Below are 18109 nucleotides of genomic sequence, written 5' to 3' on the forward strand. Positions count from 1 at the left end.
GAGCAGCCAATCAGCAATGCTCAAACAGGGTACTGAGAATATTTTTTACAACCAAAACTTAAAAACACTGGGTTTAAACTATGATAACACAACCTAGACTAATGCAAGGTTTGGGCCACCCAAAAAAAAAGGGTTAGTTGGAAGAATGATCAACGCAAGAAAGTGGTCAGTAGATGAGAAGAACCGCAAAACCATGCAGACTTACAGAGGCAGTGATGGTGGTACTGCACATTCCACAAACCTCGTCCAGAGCACGTGAATAGCCAGCAACAATTAGGCAATTTGTCATGAATTAGAGTACGCCGTCATGGCTGGTTCCTCATTAAGTCGTCAGTCGACAGCCTAATTGAGCAGCGTTCTCGTGTCTGGAGAAGCTTTGAAAAATGAAAAGCCCATGCAGCACACGGCCACAGCAATATTAGGATCTCTCTATTTCTTGCTCGCTATAGCCCACCCTTACTAATGAGGTAGACTCGACTCCCCTTGCCCTGCTGAAAGCAGTAGGGGAGCACAATAATGCTGGAAACACCTGCTCCTGCCAGCAGGGGGCAACCATAAGGACCAGCCTCACCACATCATTCCAAACCCCAATCCTTCTCTGGGCTCTTACTCACCATCCCTGCCATATCACTTGAAATGAGCCAAGTACATCATATCACTAATGTGAAAGTAATAACTGCATTTCTAGTCGCAAAAGTGCCTTAGGGTGTAGCAATAATGATGTGCAGAGCTCATGCCGGGAAGAAAAAAAAAACACAGGGTTTGTGAATGTTTTAAAATAATAAGACTTGGTGTGTCTAGAGAAGACATTCTGCTGGAAAATACAACTCAAAGTCATAGCTTGTTTTACACTATTTCAAACTGGTCATTATGGCTGTTATCTGGTCCACCCTATTGGGAAGAAAAAAAATCTTAAACCAGCCTAAGTTGGCTTTCTGATCTTCGCTGGTCTTCTAGCATTGACTTTTGGCTGGCTTTAGAGGGGTTTTTGGCACTTTTTAGCTGATCAGTCTGGGAGTCTAGCTTGGCCTGGCTACTAGTGGCTAGTATGATCTTAAACCAGATAGGCTGAAACCAGCCGTTAGAGTTGATAGGCTACATTAGCTTAGACATAAATAACTAAAAGATATATACATGCATACATTTATGTCTAAAGATTATGAATATATATAAATACATAAATGTATTTACTGATTCCAATATATATATATATATATATATATATATATATATATATATATATATATATATATATATATATATATATATATATATATATATATATATATATATATAACATTCATTTATTAATTTACAGATATATTTATACATCAATAAACATATCTATTGATTTATTTCTAAATAAACAAACAGACAAATGTATTTACTGTTTTTACTAACAAACTATTTGTTTACTGATTTATTTCTAAATAGAAACATTTATTTATAAATACATAATATACTTCCTGATTTCAATAAATAATATTTAATTGTATTTTTAAATAAAGATATTTGCATTTAAATATTTAAGTATTAATATAATGTGTATACATATTATAAATATAATATTCTTAATATAAATACATGTATTACTACAATACATAAATGTTTTAAATGCATTTGATTTAAATAATTATCCATAAAAATTCTGCATACAAAATGTATTTAGAATATTTTTATATTTATACAAATAAATGTGTGTAAATGTGTGTGTGTGTGTGTGTGTGTGTGTGTGTGTGTGTGTGTGTGTGTATGTATATATATATATATATATATATATATATATATATATATATATAATTATGTTTATTATATATTTTATTTATTTATTATATAATATAACAACTTGTGATATTATAAATATACATACAGATTTGTATTTCCGTGATTTATTCCAATAAATAAATGTATGTATTGATTTATTTAATCAATCAATCAATCAATCAATCAATACAACTATGTTCAAAAACCTGATACTATCATTTTTCAGAAGAGAACGACTATAAAAGTAGCCCAAACTGCACATTTTCAGGTCGCACCTGTAACTATTTAAACGCTACAGATGACTGTTGGATTCTGGTCAGTTGTTTCTACTTCTACTCGCATTTAACCGCAGGGTCATCCCCCTCTGCTCTGCTAAACAGGAAGTTGAGTTTGTGAGAGCAGGGGGCCGAGGCTTGAGGTTAGTCATGGCGTGCTGCAGATCTCGGAAACTGATGTTTGCCTTTCCTGTTTTGACGGCTACTGTCTAGCTCACTCCAAATAATACTTTTGGCACAAGCGCACCCTTAACTGCCCCACTCAGACCTCGTTCTGCACAAAAAGAGGAACTGACTTCAACGTACATCCGCTCCCTCTCAACTCCCCAAACACGCTGACAAACAAGGAACTCTCCATTCTCCAAGCAGGCCTGGGAGTGGAGACGCAGTCTGTTTGTGTGATGAGTGACTCCCACTCTGGGATGAATATCAGTTTTAAAAGACTGAGACTGACTTCTAGTTTGTCAGTTATGAAGCATGCCCTGGTTGTGAAAATAAAGACATTTATCTTCACTGAACGAACGCAATGTTCTTCTCTAGGGTCGCTGCGGCCTTTTCAGCTGGAATGAGAATCAGTAATTGTGTGGTGAGATGTCCAAATAACAGCCTCTGTCCTACATGTTTATTTGGCAGTGGAACGGTAAGACTGACGCTTTGGGAAGGGAGGCTTGTGAACTAGAAAGGAAATTATAAACTGATGTAATTGGATTATGGTTTATCCTTTTATTTAGCCATGCAATGATTCATTTTCATATAACAATTATGTTCACTGACATTATACCACCAATATGTTAGCCACAAAAGTCACAAGAGTAATATTTTGGTCCACCATAAAGAAAAGGAAAAACAACCAAAGAAAAAAAAAGAAAGAAAGAAAAAGAAAAGTGAAAACACATGGCAAACATAAAATTTTATTATTATTTATATTATTTACATTTATTTTATATATATATTTATATATATATATATATATATATATATATATATATATATATATATATATATATATTTTTTTTTTTTTTTATATAGTCATTTATTTTTAACAGTTACACATATTTATGAATACATTATTGATTTATGAAAACATTTTGATTTAAAAATAAATGTTTTGTAAATATTTAAACATGAATGCTTGTGGCTGAGATCACTCTCTCTCTAACTCCCAACCATCTTAGTCAACAAAGCTTTGCATTGGTTTAGTGTCTGCTTAGAGAAATCGGTATAAATCCATCTGAGGGAGGGAGTGACGGGAGGACAGGAAGAGGAGGATTTGGATATGGCACATACTTTACTCAGCAAAAATCTTAGAGCATAAATCAGCGTGATGAGAGTGATGGAGTGGGGAGCGGGATGGAGGTATTGTGTAGGAACAATGCAACAATACCATATTTTCAGAACCGATCCGATCTCAAAAATTCTGAGTATCTGCCGATACATATCTAATCCGATACCAGCGCAGTTTTTTTTTCTATACTTCTGTGTTGACCTGATCGTCTCTCTTTTGTGTGTTAAACACAATCTACTACATATAGACAAGTTCATTTGAATGAAAAATAACAAAAGAAAAAATATATAATCATAATTTATGACAAAAATACTATTATAAACTAGGTTAGTGGATAGAAGTACAAAAACAAGTATATACATTTATATATATATATATATATATATATATATATATATATATATATATATATATATATATATATATATATATATATATATATACACACATATACACACACACACACACGTTTCTTTTAAATTTATAGCACAGTAATAAAGGCAGCAACGTGATAGATAGGACAGAATAAGAAAGGCTATTAATAATCTTTGATTGCACAGAAAAGTATTAAAATAATAAAGGCGCCAATATAGAGCAGCACAGAGCGCTTATGCGCATTCTTGCCAAGAATGATGAGCTTGAAACAACACGGAGTCACAGTGCAAAGGCTGTGCAGCCCTCAGAGTCCGCATAGAAAAGTTAGTACAACACACGATGCTCTGCTCGTGTTCATCTTCAGTTCTCTCTTAACAGCAGTTCAGTCAGTGTACTGTTTGAGTAAATGAATTACTCCAGACTATTGGTTTATTTTGTCTCAGAGGGAGTGTCAGCCACGTTTAAAAAGTGAATAATTTAAGTAATTTGTGGATTAACGCTTATTGGAGATGCGAACCATTTCAAATGATTCAGTCCAATTTGGTGAACTGCTTCAACCGGTTCACTAAGAAGAACTGTTGAAATCGAACGATTCATTCATGAACCGGACATCACTAGTACAAAGGGAAGGGATATTGATATGTAGTGTATTAAATGTGTGTGTTAGTTTATTGAGCCTTTTCTTTTAACAGTTTTAAACCTCAGTTACTGTGTGCTCTTAAGAGAGTTTCATCGTTTTGACTGCAGTAACCGAACGCGACACGCAATTTGATTGCTGAATGGAAGATGACAGACAGCTGCAGCAGAAAGAAGAGTTTAGGTGAACTTGAATTTTCTGACTTAAATATTAATCTGTACACTCTAAAAACGGCTGGGTTATTTTTTAACCCAAAATACTGTGCTGAGTCTGTTGGGTCATTTTGTTGGGTTATTTTATTACTTTTTAAACACTTTTGGGTAGTTTCAATTTACCATGTGTTGAGTCAAACCTGCTGGGTTGTAACGCTGGGTTGTTTCAGGCCAGCGCTGGGTTATTTAACGCGCCTTGAAGATGTTTAAATCGCTCCCCAACTGTCATTTTGGAAGAACAACGGGGCAAAGCCACTGGTTTCAACTGTTTTAAGGTAAGTTTATTTAATGTTTTCATTAATAATTATTTGAAATTGGCAGAATTATAACTTTATTTGCGGAAACAATACTGTTAAACTTCTACAGGCCAACATTAGTTTGTTAAATGATGAACAGTTTACCTCAGACGGCCATTCTACGTGTAACGTTACTCGCATAATCGTGTTGAGGTATCTGAGACGACAGATTAATACAGTTTTATATAAGTATCAGACAGCGACGGAAGGCTGAAAATATGTGAATATCTGTGAAAATAGAGGAAAGAGTCGTTTCTGACACTGAAAAGCGAATTTAACATTTAAGTGAGTCAAAATAAGTCAATACGGCTTTCTGCTATAATGTAAACGCCTGCAGTTGTCCATATCGACATGTAAATCATACAAATTACGTACAATGTCGCTGGACCGCAGGTCTAAAAGAACCGACGATCCGGTTCAAATAAACCGGTTCACCAATTCTCGGACAAAGTGATTCCCGGAAAAGAATCGACGTCTCAGGGCCTCGATACATTTCAAAGTGCGCGCACGCACAGCGAGTGCCGTAGGCCGCGTTAGTGAGGTGATTTTTGATGCCTGTGTGGTTTATAAAGTCTTTTTACATACGTAAATAAAGGTTTTTGGAAAGTCATAATTCAAAATGTTGTTTTTTTTCTTGTCAGAAGAGCACATGGATACATTTGTGAGAGAAAAAACTCGTTGAATGCAGTCTTATCGAGACGTCTAACGGTAAGTTCATGTTTATTATACATTTTACATACATAATTGTTTGTCTGTGATAATCAACTAACACTTGCGTAAATTAAACGCACATATAATTCTGTTTCGTGCTGTAGTTAAAGCTGCACTTTGTAACTTTGTGTTCAGAATGTACATAATTTTATAATGAGCGAATACATTATATACCCATTTTTCCAGATTGTGTTTTTGACTATGCAGTGTGATCTCACATATCTGTGCCAGTGACTGTGATTGTGTGTTTCGATACAGCCGCATATTAATATAAACTGTGATTATACTGACTGTAACATCCTATTGATTACACAGTTTGAAAGCCAATCACTATAGCATATTCAGCTTCTGTAGACCTACTCATAGGTGAATTTAACTCATAATCATGATGAACTTCACACAGTTTATTGAACTGAATCACCGCTATTAAAAATCTGTATTTTGTTTACTTTATTTTATAGGTTGGAACAAACGTGGAATTCCTTAACCGAGCAGAGTCCACAAAACCCCATCCATTTGTCATGGCAATTTGAAAATGCCAGCAGATCTATCAGACATTGATCATAATCAATGGACAGGTAAGGATATTCTGGACAATTTCCAAAAGGAATTGCAAATTGTATATTTAATTGCATTTTTCCACATGTGGACGCATAAATTGTGACATAGACCAAACGCAATTGAAAAGCATTTGAATTTCAGATGCCTTACACAGAAACCTGTCAATCCGTGTCAGGGGTGGGACTATACTATGGGACATGTTTGTATTGGGAGATATTTTGTAGTTTTTACCCCAAATCTCTCACTGTTTGCACTCTGATGCACGTCAGCAAAACAACCTTGCAGTTCTAGTCTTATTTGCCTATTTGCAACTTACCCTATATTATGTTCCTCAGGTGAAAAGCATTTGGTTAATGGTGAATATTGACCAATAGTACCATTGTGGCTCCCACCATTAGCAGGGGAGTGTAGCTGCATTTGGGTTTAAAATGACTAAAAAGATTATTTATTGTGTAAGGTGCCAAGGATATAGGGAGACCCGGGTTGCACTGTCTGTTCTTTAACACGCATCTCTCGGAGTGGCAGCTGCCTTTAGTAGTGCCTTTACCTCCATTGTCCAAAGCATTTGGCACAATTGTCTTTGAGTGATGTCACCTCCCAATACAAACACGCCCCATAGTATGGTCCCACCCCTGACACAGATTGACAGGTTTCCATGTGAGGCATTGGAAATTCAGATGCTAAAGTTATTGCAATTCCATTTCAGTTTTGGGCATGTTACATGTGCGACACAGTGAAAAAGCAGACGTGGTAATTAATAGCACCCGATGTACTTGTTCTTATGATGCATCTAAGCTAACATTAGTCTGTTTCATTCTTATTCCGAGGTCACCGTAGCCACCCAGATCCAGTCTGTATCCAGATCAGATGGTGGAGAGATGACCTCTACAGCCCTGAAAGACAGCGGAGACCAGGACAACTAGATGAGCCCCAGAGACAGATCCCCTGTAAAGACCTTGTCTCCTAGACGGACATCGGCACAAGTCATCGGGAACCAGATGAGTCCACTGCACAATCTGACTCTGCTGCAGCCTGGAATTGAAAACCGCTGGTTTGGTCTGGCCAGAGGAGAACTTGCCCCCCAACTGAGCCTGATTTCTCCCAAGGTTTTTTCTCAATTCTATCACCGATGGAGTTTTGGTTCCTTGCCGCTGTTGCCTCTGGCTTGCTTAGCTGGGGACACTTAATATCCAGCGATATCGTCTACTTGAATGCACAGCTGGACGATAAATCACTGAATCAATGATGAACTGACTTTAACTGAAAATTGAGTATTTACTGTTGTCCTTTTGCATTATTACACACTATTTTCCTATTTAATACTGTAAAGCTGCTTTGACACTGTATTTTTCACTGTGCATTCGTGAAAACGCAAAAAGTAATGCAAGATTTGCAATTGTGTTTTGATTATGTCACAATTTGTCACGTGAAAAACGCAATTGAAAATATAATTTGCAATTCCTTTTGAAAATTGTCCTTCCATAGACAGGCTCTATAGCAGAGTTCACTGCTCTCAGCTGTAGATCTTTGCTTCAAAGCTTTCTAAGTGTTTGACAATAGTTCACCCAAAAAAATTAAAATTTCTGTCAGTAATTATTCACCCTGGTCTGAAAGCTCTCGGGTTTCATCGAAAATATCTTAACTTGTGTTCTGTAGATGAACGAAGGTCTTAAGGGTTTGTAACGACATGAGGGTGAGCAATAAATGAAAGTATTTTCATTTTTGGGTGACCTATACCTGTACTACCCTAAGCAGTGTACATCTACCTAGGAGTCTTTTATATACTTGTTATAAATTTTAGGACATCTTTAAATGATTTTGCATTCTCTGTCTTTTTAAATTTTAATTGTCAATGTAATTTCACTGTGTATTTAAATAGTTAAACATGTCAAAATATAATAATTAAACAGCTAGACACAGGTCATTCAGAACTAATTTTCTTATTTATTGCAACTGTATTTCTGTGATTTTTGCATTTGTTGAAAACAAAAAAAAAGAAAATTGCATGTCGTTTTTCATTGGTACAAATTTTGACACATTTGTGAATGTCAGATGGCATTAAAAATAACTTTTTAACAGTCTAAATAACCTGTATTCTTCATTATTTATTAATCCATGATTGTCTTGTTAAGCATAGAGAGAAAATTATGAGAATAACCCAGCAAGAATAACCCAGCACCACAAAAATGCAAACACACAAATGGTAAAAATGACTATATCTTGGGTTTTCTCAACAACCCCAGCCTGCTGGGTTAAAATGTGTAAACCAGCATGCTGGGTTACTTTAACCCAGCACGTGTTCTGTCCAATATTTACCCAGCGCTGGGTTGCCAATTGGGTTATTTTTAAACCCAGCCATTTTTAGAGTGTACCTCACATGGAACTATGGAACAGCTTCAGAGCACTTGAAATATAGTGCACAAAAACGTTTTGGTGCTTTATAAAGTTTTTGTGCCTTTCGTGGGGCTCAACAATAACACAGAATAGTATACTCACAATATCGGATTTGGATCGGACTCGTCTGACCGATACCCGATACGCAGAAAATGCCAGTATCGGAGCCGATACCGATCCTGAGTATCGGATCGATGCATCCCTAGTATTGTGTCAGTCACATTATGGCAGGCAAAATGCTGCAGAGGAAAATACTTAAGTGGGAAGAAAACTCTTCAGGAATCCAGGGTGGCTGAATACACACACTGAGGAAAAAAAAAAAAACATAAAAGAAAATGCCTGAAGTTCCTCAATCAAAGTGTTCGGTTGCTCTGAACATGTGGGTGATTGGTGGGTCAGTGAACAGCGCCTTCGCTAACAAGCACATTTTTAATCTTCAGCATTTGAAGTGAGGGGCAGCACTCTGACTAAACATGCCGGACAACCAAGAAAGACATGCAGAAACTTTGATCATTATTGTTTGCAGGGCTTCCAAATTCTCCTAAATAGTCTTTAAAACACGTCTGCCTTTGATGTTTAACATTCTGATGAGCAGATGGAAACCCAAACTTAAGTGCAGACTGATGAAAGCCAAACATGCAAGCTTAAAGCCACCAAAAAAAAAAAAAAAAAGCTAACTATCACTTACTTACCCTCATGTTGTTCCAAATCTGTTATGACTTTCACTTTTTCTGTATGTTCAACTCTTCTTTCTATGGAAATACAATGAATAGGAACTGAAGATTTCAAGATTTCAAATATTTTGTTACTAAACTATATTTATGCATTACCACTTTAGAATACCATTTTTAAAGAAGATTATTGCCAAAGTGGGAGGAAAAATGCCATTAAAAAAAAAGTTAACTGAAAAAAGTTAGGGAAGTTTATTATTGTAGAAAAAAAATGCACAAAATACTCATTTATATGAAATATAAAAATATTAAATATTTTTCTTCTCTAAAATTGTAAGAAAATAAAATCCATCAAATCTAAAAAGTTTTGTTCCAAATGACTCAAAAAAAAAAAAAAAAAAAAAAAAAAAAAAAAAGTAAAGATTTTGTTTGGGCGCAGTATCAAGAAATTTGTTTCCCATTCATTTCTATTTCAGTGCTGCCTTCTTCTAAGGAAAACAAAACATAAGATTTTTTCCATCTAAAAATGACCAAAGAGCACCAGAGGTATCATAAAATATGGTCCATATCACTCATACAATACATTCAAAGTCTTCTGAAGCTATACAATGGCTTTCTACAAGACATTTACGTTATTATACACTGATGATTTTTCCTCTAATCGGTTCATTAAGTTGCCTGGGTATTCAAATCCATAAATCAGCTCAGTATGATTTTTGAGTGAACTGTTCAAGTTTTACCAACCAGGTCAATCAAATCACTGCCTAAATCTAACTCAGAACAATGCGTCCACAAAAGGGACATCGATATTTCTCTCATGAATGTGAAGTTCAGTAAACAATGACTTTAATTTTGGTTTGACTGAAAAACAGTGTGAGCGTATGACTTGGAATAAAGCATATATACGCTACTTTTATGTCATTTATACTATTGTTATTGAAAAAAATAATAATAATCATTTATCTTTACAAAAGAAATCAATACAGGCCTGGAAAGGCGTGAGGACAGAGAAGTACATAATTAAAATCACTTCTTGTGTGAAGTTCTACAACTCTCCAGTAGATCTCTTAACATTTATTTAAACCATTTGACAATTTTTCTTTCAAGATACTCAATGAAATACTTAGTCTTAAGGCTTTTTTTTAATTAAAAAGCCCTTCAGAGATATGTGATAAGAGGACGATCTCACGAGCAAAACAAGAAAATAAAAACCTCCCTAGCCATGAAAAAACAATCCATAATTCATAGTGTTCTGTCTAGTCTGGGGGGCAAAAGTCATAGTGGCATCTATTATTGATCGTACACTTCTTATGTTATTAATTCACAATACGGGTTTGAGGAAGCGCGAGACATGAGAGCTGACAATTTCTGCCGTGCATGGTCTTCAGAAGACAGCATTATAAATGCAGAAAATCTTTTAGACATGAGACAGCAATGAGTGCTCAATTCAGCTTGCAGTTAAAAACAGTATCCTTTGCTGTTCACCTAAATAACAAAATGTACTACTAACTTTAAAAAAAAAATCTTTATTCATGGTTATTTAAATCCTGTTATTGTTTTACTGTGTGAGAAATGGCTCCAAATGATTCAGTGCCTGAGTGAGCTGTCACAATGATTCAGACTGAATTGTAAACTGATTCATACTGTTTTGCTAACATGTTTGACCAGTTGATCAACAAATCATACAACATAATCAACATAAACAATCGACTCAGAATATGTGAATCAGATATCAATATAATTCTAAGCACCAAAAAGCATTCACACTTTGAGTGCCAGAATACAGTCAGGTAAAATGTAATGTAGTAAGTCTGGATTTATTTGATATAAAATACAGAGAAAAAATAACTTTTTTTAAATATTATAGAATTTTCTAATATTTGTTTTCTATTTTTATATACTTTAAAATATAATTTATTGCTTTGAAGCAAAGCTGAATTTTCAGCATCATTACGCCAGTCTTCAGTATCACATGATGCTTTGTTTTTCGCAAATATCATTAAATATTTCTAAGGCCTTATTTGCATATCAGATATCAATAAATATTTTCTAAAGCCATACCATATCACTACTGAGAAATGTATAGTTAAACTGACAGCTTCAGTATCAGTAGGCATTCAAGGGCCTAACACTGCCTGGATGAAGCTGTAACACACACAAGTCTCTAGAGAGCGATTGGATTTCAGAGTCTGTCATTGGTTCTTCCTGTGGGGGAGGTCAAAGGGGAAAGAACTAACACTGGGTAACTGAGCGGCCCCTAAACAAAAGCATAGATGGTAGGAGAGAGAGCGCGAGAGTAATGGTGGGAGTCCAATACATCACCCTTTCTCCAAGCCTGCAGGATGCCCCCCGTTCACGGTTTGTAACCGCCAGGAAGAAACAGCCCTGACATTTTGAGCAAGTAGGTCAGTGGACCCCAAACAGCTGAGAGAACACAAATCTATCAAATATACAGGCAAGAAGAGCATGGAGCTCGATGAAAACATCCCTTTTGGACAAGTATTTTTGCTTGGTTGCGTAACCACAAAACCATTCAGTGTTACAGTGTTAAAGTTTGGTGTAATCTTTTAATGTTAATTCTTAAGAGAGAGAGAGAGAGAGAGAGAGAGAGAGAAAAGGGTAATGCTTAATAATATTTGGGTATTTGGTCACCAAATCATGGAGTGCAAACAACATGCAAAAAGTAAAAATAATAATAATAATAATAATAATAATAATAAATTAAATAAATAAATTGAATTAAACTACATTTATTAAAGTAAACTACAATAAACAAAAAAAAATCAAATAAATATAAAATAGATATCGGTCCCCTGAGGACCCTCGTTATTGTGTATCAAGGTCATTAAGTCTCTTAAAATATCAGATAATTTGTCCTTTTTATGACAAGGCAAGGGTAGGTTGTAAAATGTGGTGTGACTGCCCCAAAATAGTGATTTTTATTAATAATTTGTGATGGTAGTAAAATAAACTTTTTACCTTTATAAAAAAAAAAAAAAGTTTAAAAACTTATGGAAAATAACGATTAAATTGTGCACACATTCAAAGTATAAAGCTAATATTCTATTACTTTTTTGCTGGTTACACCACATGACATTTTCTTTCAATTTAAACTGTTACTGAAAAGGCAATAAAATAATAAAGTCATACATAACCAATATGAACACACAGAGTACATTATAAGAACTTGGCACATTAAATTTAACTAGATTTTCTTAATCTTAGATACTCTTAAATGTCATGTACAGTCAGGGCTGTTATTACCATAGACAGGTATGGTTACATGCACGAATTATCATCAAACGGAATGAATCCTGTCTGATTTCAGATCCATTTAACTGGTTACAAAAGAGTTTTTTAGCAAGTATTTGGGAACAACAGTGTGCTAAAATGTGCAATGCACTTATATTAATATAATATTTTATGCACTTATACAAATGATAACGTTGTCAAAACGATTTGTGAAAAGGACAAAAAAGGGTGTAATATGCATGCTAGGCCAGTAGTTGGCGATGTAAAGAAACACTATGCACCTACGCACATGCATATAGAGTGAAGACGTAACATGCTCACACGACATCACCGTTTTCATAAATGCACATTTTTGTAGTTTACACTGAAACAATAACGGTTTAATTTCCAAAGATTCGCACTTTAAAATTAGTTTCAAAGGTTTGCATTTTCAGGCCCCCAAAACGTCAGCTGTAAACGAACAACCAAAAATGCATAAAAAGTTTTCTGTTTTTAGTTTAAATCACTGTTCTGTAAACAACCATTCCAAGACAAAACAAGTCCCAGCCACTGACCATTTAGTATGACATGAAATGTAATTATACTCACTTACAGTCCTTAAATATACAGTTACGTGAATCCTTGTATACCAATTTATAACTAAGATTTCCCTTATTCAGCCTGTATACAATAATCAGTAGTAATGACACAGCCTGAAGCCACCATAAGATAAAACAATAGTGAATGACAGGCAAACACGTTTTTCTAGATCGCCTCAGGTTACATACAAATAAATCACAAGCACTTCAGTGTGCATTATGTGTGTTTACATTTGTACTGAAAGGTCATAGCCAAAAGGGTTAATGGAACGAATGACATCTGACCTCACCGTCAACTCAGGACACAGCTCACAGCACACAGCACACACAAAGCATAGGACACAGACATTGATGCATCTGGCTAAGCTATCAATGCTTTTGTAACGTCTCTTGTCAATTTACGAGTCCTGTTTTTCAAAGTTAGTGCTCACTGTGGTGCTTTAAATATGCAGCTGAAGAGGCCAGATCCCCATCTTTGACCTCAATATGGCCAGTGTTTTCCTGCTGTTCAGCCTCACTCTTATTACAACACACATAACCGAATGAAGAAAGGAAATAGAGGGGAGAGCAAAATACTCACAATGACCACTGGGTGCAGGATTGTATGTAAACCACTTCAGCAACTTGGCAGCAGTGTGCTGGGATAATGTGGACATCGAGCTGAAAGCAGAGTTGAGCAACAAGGTCAGCATGACAGGTTACGCTGCCTCAGAAGTGTGGGAAAAGCATGGCGCTCTGCCGTCGGCCTTGATTAGTCACTACTTCAAAAGGGAAGCCAGGTCCAGTTTCTCCACAAGCCCGGTTTAAGAGCGACCAGAGTCATCTGTCTGTCACTGCCGGTTTCCAGTCACACAGACAGGCAAACAATGAGGAGGAAGTCATGAAATCAACCACAGCCTCTGGTTTCTGTTGTGTCTGGGAAAGGCCTCAGCTCCCACACAAGAACCTGGACAAAAGAGAGAAGGTCAGAGATGATTCCGGAAACAACAAGGTTCTGGCCCGCAGCGTGTGTAAAACCCCGTCCTACTGTTATTTTAAGGAGAACATTCCTTTCGAGCTCTGGGCTTTCAACACTTACACAATCAGTCAAAAGGCTAGGCAGGGAGAAAGACCTGTGTTTCTGAACAAGCTATAATTTTAGAGACTAATCTCAGAGAGTCTTGGGACTTTAAAAAGTTTTTTATTTATTTATATTATTTTTTTTTTAAATAAATATTTATATCAAGATAAACTATATTTTACAAATATCATTAATTATTACTTTACAAGTATCGCTAAGTTAAGAACATGAACTATGCTTGCCTTGTCATAAAAAGGTCAAATTTGATATTTTAAGAGAAAGTTCACATTAGGGTTAGTGTAACTATAATTAAAGTCAATGGGAAGTCCCACGTAAGATAGCTATGAAAATGTGTATGATTGCATGATTATGAGTGTTTTTGTGCTAAAACAGGTGAGAGGTTGTATATACAGACCGATTTGAGTCAGACACACATTAAGGTAGACCATGCCCTTTAAAAAAATGAAAATATCAACAGAGAACTGCTAAATTTATGTCATTCCAAGGTGTTTCATGTGGTTAGGAACTACAGGATTCATACAACATTAGCATACTTAACATTTCAGGCCCCAAACTGCAGCGCACACCCATCCACACACTCATACAGGTCCTTCATTCAGGCCTGTGGGCTGTGGAATGTGAGTGTGTCCAGGTGCAGACGGAAAAGACTCGGGACTTTCCCCCTCAGCCCTTCTGATCCCCATAGCAGAGCTCATGACTCAACACGGTCACACACATCAGAGAGAAAGAATGAGAGAGAGAGCACAGTCTCTTGCCTACTGGAAATTTTCCCACCTCTTCCCTATCAGCACTAGCTAAGTTTACCCACAAGTCACTGACAAGTGCTCTCTGAGGACTCAATAGCAGGAAAGGAAGTGTGAAAAAGCCTCTCCGGTAATTATTTATGAATATACCCCCACATTTACACTTATCAAAATCTCTCTTGGAGCTTAATAACCCAGGGCTATGAGCCTTGTGCCGTGTGCTGCTGCTCCATAGCATATAGACTTACACACCTTAAAGGCCAATCTAACAGCCAAATATTTCAATCCAAACACAGACTTTGAAAAATACAAACACAATATTGGATATAAACATACACAGAAGATTCTATCTCAAGAAAGTATGTCAAATGCAACCGTATCTAGATTTAGCACAAAGTTTCCACCTGCTAAAAGAAGATGTTGGTTACATGGATCCAAATCAGGATTAGGACGTTGACCAAGATTACCAGCTGGTAGGAATGGGCTGAATTGGTAGACCATTTTGGTCAAGCTGGTTAGGCCTGGTAAACCTCTTTTCTGGTCAGACTAGAAGACCATATGGCGTATCAGCTCAACACAGCTTGCCAAGACTGGGAGACCAGCTCTATCCACCTAAAATTAGCAAACACTTTTGGCTGCTTCAGTTTTTGGAGGGATTCAAGGAAAGATGGTCTACCAATCTAGTCAGATCCCTAATTGTTGCTAGTTTAAATGGTCAACTACTTAATCCAGTTGCTTAATGTAGAACCGAGAGTCACAGCAGTGTTGGATAAGCAACAACATTTTAAAAGCTAGATTTACTGGTGACAGTCCAACACACTCCCATGGGAATTTGAAAATTTGAAATGGTGGCAAAATTTGTACATTTATTATTTGTACATTTTCATGCAATCTATTTACACCACTCTGATGGTTAGATTAAGGTGTAGACCTTCACGACTAAAAAAAAATGTTTTATCATTACTCTGAAAAAGGAAATGGGACTGGAAGTGACCATGACCTAAATAACTATGAGAACAAGACAAACATCCAAAGCTATACTGCTGGCTAGCAAATGAACTAACCCTAAATAACTGCTTTACAAAAAGTCACTTAATGCATCATTTTATAATAATGAGGTATAGAGTTTTAAATAAAACTGGCTGAGTAGACACTCAATTTTGCTTTGTTGCCAAGTCATGAATCTTCACCCACACAAAGTTCATTTACATTTACATTTAATCATTTAGCAGATGCTTTTATCCCAAGCGACTTACAAATGAGAACAAAAGAAGCAATCAGACCAGCGAGAGAACAACAAAAGTATACAAGTGCCATGACAAGTCTCAGTTAGTCTAGCACAGAACACAAAGCTATGTTTTTTTGTTGTTGTTGTTGTTGTTATGTTGTTGTTGTTGTTGTTGTTGTTTTGTTTTTTTCAAGAAAAGAAAAGGTAAGTGCTAGTATTAGTTGGTCAAGTGCTATTCACAATTCACTTGATATTGGCTGGTGCAGTGAATTTGCATGTCAAAGTTCTTCACCAATGGTCAATCAGGTGAAATTAGTATTGAAATGACTGGAATTTGCACACAAAATTTTGAATACATTTGGGCATTTATTTCTAAAGAGCTGAGTGGTGTAGGTAGGGTTAAGACTGTGTTGGAATGTCCAAAAAAATAAAAATAAAAAATGGACCAGCTTGACCAGCTTTAGATGTTATGGCCTTGATTTTCCAGCAGGGAAGTCCAAGGTAAAAACCAGCAGAGACTGACAGTATCTCTATCCCACATATGCTGAAGTTGAACACACTATGGCAGTTCTCTGAGTTCACAGCTGTGCTGCCCGCTTGAGCTGGGCCAAGCTGGCAGCGGTCAACAGCTGAGGCAGAGCAGGGCACCAAAGCAGTTCTGTGACAGCCCACATTCCCTCAGCACAACAGCCAAACACTTCTTAAAAGAGCCCGATGATGCATTCCCAGCCCTCAGCAGTAAAGCGGCTCTACAGTGACTGATGCTGGATTCTCAGCACTCAGCACTGAGGTTGTGCCGCCACACAGTCGGAGAAGCACATTCTCAAAGTTCCTTCACACGGCCTGTGAGTGCATAAAAAGACCACTTGACCTCATAATCAAGCTAATTAATTAGCCATCTTTAAGTAGCAAAAGCACATTGTGATTACAAACAAAGCAAAATATAATTCGGTTTCATAAAGTGTAACTGCAAACGCTAAGATACACAATTTACGTAGGAATATGGGTGCCAAGCTATTTTTACAAAGTATTGTCTGTGGTCTGTGTGCCAACAATTTTTCTAATGTACTTTCCATCTAAACAATCTGTCCATCACTGCTCACTCTCACAACTGCTGTGTATCCATTGCTTTTTAGTTGCTGTAATCCAGCAAGCAGCTGCAAAGGGCTAAAAAAGCCACATGATTTGAAGCTCTTGCCAGCTGCCTGCCATCTTTGAGTTAAACACACATCAAAAGTTCTTCATTTAACACCCTAGAGGGGGGAGAGAGAGAGAGATAGAGATGGTGGGAGAAAGAAAAAGAAATAGGCTAGAAAATGAAGATAATAAATGAAAGCATGTGTGGGGACAGTCGAAGGCCTGTTTTACACCACATGCACAAGCAATAAGTAAAGCAGCAGCATGACTGCAGTTCTGCTTTCACACTGGCACGGTTTCAGCTAGTAGCTTTTTGTTTGTGAACAAATCGTTCTCATCCACTAGACTTTTCCCACTGAAGCCTCAGCCATGTTGATACTGGTTTGTCTTGGTTGGTGACAGCACTGTAGTGTCTTATTATTTTAATTTAATAAAAAATGTAAGATTTGACATAAAAGACCACAAGTACATTTTAACAAGATTAGGGAAAAAATGAGGCTCACACTGATCATCCAGAAATCAAATATGCGAAACAAATTTGAAAGTTTTACTATATTGAATTGAAACTTGAATCAAATGACGACCTCAAGAATAAAGCTGCAACAAATTATTATTTTGATAATCGATTAGTCTAGTGATTATTACAACAATGAATCAACTAATCATTGATTATTTTGCAGAATAATCATTAGGCTGACTGATTGATTATTCAGCTTTTGAAATTCATTAAAATGCAGTTATACATATTCTATACAAATTCATATACATGCAGAGCAGCTTTATAGCAGAAAATCAAGTTGTAATTTAACAATGCTACACTAACACTTTTTCTCCAAGTTTAAACTGTAAAACTGCTTGCTTTAAAGCAGTTTACTGCATAAAAAGAGTTCTACAAATAAAGGTGATGTG

The 18109-nt window shown here is 36.2% G+C and overlaps 2 long non-coding RNA genes across 7 annotated transcripts in view; one reads left to right on the top strand and one right to left on the bottom strand.

The window, feature by feature from the left end:
* LOC109052383 overlaps window positions 1-18109 on the bottom strand; it is a 198364-nt gene that overhangs the window by 169076 nt on the left and 11179 nt on the right. For all 6 annotated transcript variants that reach the window (XR_006157301.1, XR_006157302.1, XR_006157300.1 and 3 more), the window contains exon 2: window positions 13592-13957. This is a non-coding gene — a long non-coding RNA (uncharacterized LOC109052383). The remainder of the gene's footprint in view (window positions 1-13591; window positions 13958-18109) is intronic.
* Window positions 5487-7005, top strand: LOC109058639. Its single transcript, XR_006157306.1, has 3 exons — window positions 5487-5552; window positions 6017-6133; window positions 6944-7005. It is a non-coding gene; the product is annotated as an uncharacterized LOC109058639 (long non-coding RNA).

This window comes from Cyprinus carpio, chromosome B19, assembly GCF_018340385.1.
Source record: "Cyprinus carpio isolate SPL01 chromosome B19, ASM1834038v1, whole genome shotgun sequence".
NCBI classification, from domain to species: domain Eukaryota; kingdom Metazoa; phylum Chordata; class Actinopteri; order Cypriniformes; family Cyprinidae; genus Cyprinus; species Cyprinus carpio.